General features: G+C 64.1%; 1 long non-coding RNA gene across 1 annotated transcript; it reads right to left on the bottom strand.

Moving 5' to 3' along the window:
* Positions 1 to 276: 276 nt before the first annotated feature.
* Positions 277 to 726, bottom strand: LOC103913100. Its single transcript, XR_663406.1, has 3 exons — positions 655 to 726; positions 447 to 545; positions 277 to 318 (listed from the first exon to the last, which is right to left on the bottom strand). It is a non-coding gene; the product is annotated as an uncharacterized LOC103913100 (long non-coding RNA).
* Between the last annotated feature and the right edge of the window lie 53 nt (positions 727 to 779).

The following is a 779-nucleotide window of genomic DNA, read 5'->3' as shown; positions in this document are numbered from 1 at the left end:
GGGGTCCCCACCAGGGACCCTGGATGTGCCGGCACTTCTGCCGGGGAAGCGATAACGGCACTGGAGAGAGGGCTGCAAGCACCCCACATACAGCAGGGCACTACCAGAGACCCTCCTCTGCTTGGCCCAGCTCTACCACATCCCTGCAGGGGCAAGACTCATCCCCCTGCTCCTCCAGCCTTCCCAAGAGCTGCAGGCAAAGTGGGGAGCAGAGGGGGGACCTGACCCCAGCCCCGCAAACAGATCTGCCACCCCCCCCACAATCCCAGCAACTCACCACCACGTTGTAGGACTTCCTGCCCAGGTCTCTCCTGTCTCCTGGAAGATGAAAACAGCGCTGTGATCCCTCTTCTCCCAGGCAGGTACCTCTTCCCACCCAGCCCACACCCACGCAGAGCCCCCAGCCGGGGCGAGCGCTCCGGGGATTCCCCGCAGCCGGTGCTCACCTGGGGAACAGCAACAGTAGCGCTTCCAGAGGCAGAACACAAGCAGGGCCAGAACTCCCACCACAGCTACCGGCACCATGATGTACGTGAGCAACTTGTCTAGAGCAGATAAAACAGGGTGCGTGGGGAGCTGCTCCTGGTCTCCTAGCAGGAGCTCACACCTCCGTCCCTCAGCCTGTCTCCCCTCCTCCAGCAGCCCCCCACTTACTAGAGGAGCCGGAGAAGGTGCCGGTGGGAGGACCACACTGGCGGTCGCTGTGCGGCGTGCAGGGAGCCAGCTCCACTTCGTTCTCGGGACACCTGGGAAAGGGGGAGACGGGGCAGGCTCAGCGG

Source organism: Pygoscelis adeliae, unplaced genomic scaffold, assembly GCF_000699105.1.
Source record: "Pygoscelis adeliae isolate BGI_AS28 unplaced genomic scaffold, ASM69910v1 Scaffold372, whole genome shotgun sequence".
NCBI classification, from domain to species: domain Eukaryota; kingdom Metazoa; phylum Chordata; class Aves; order Sphenisciformes; family Spheniscidae; genus Pygoscelis; species Pygoscelis adeliae.
This window is presented reverse-complemented; position numbering and strand designations above follow the sequence as displayed.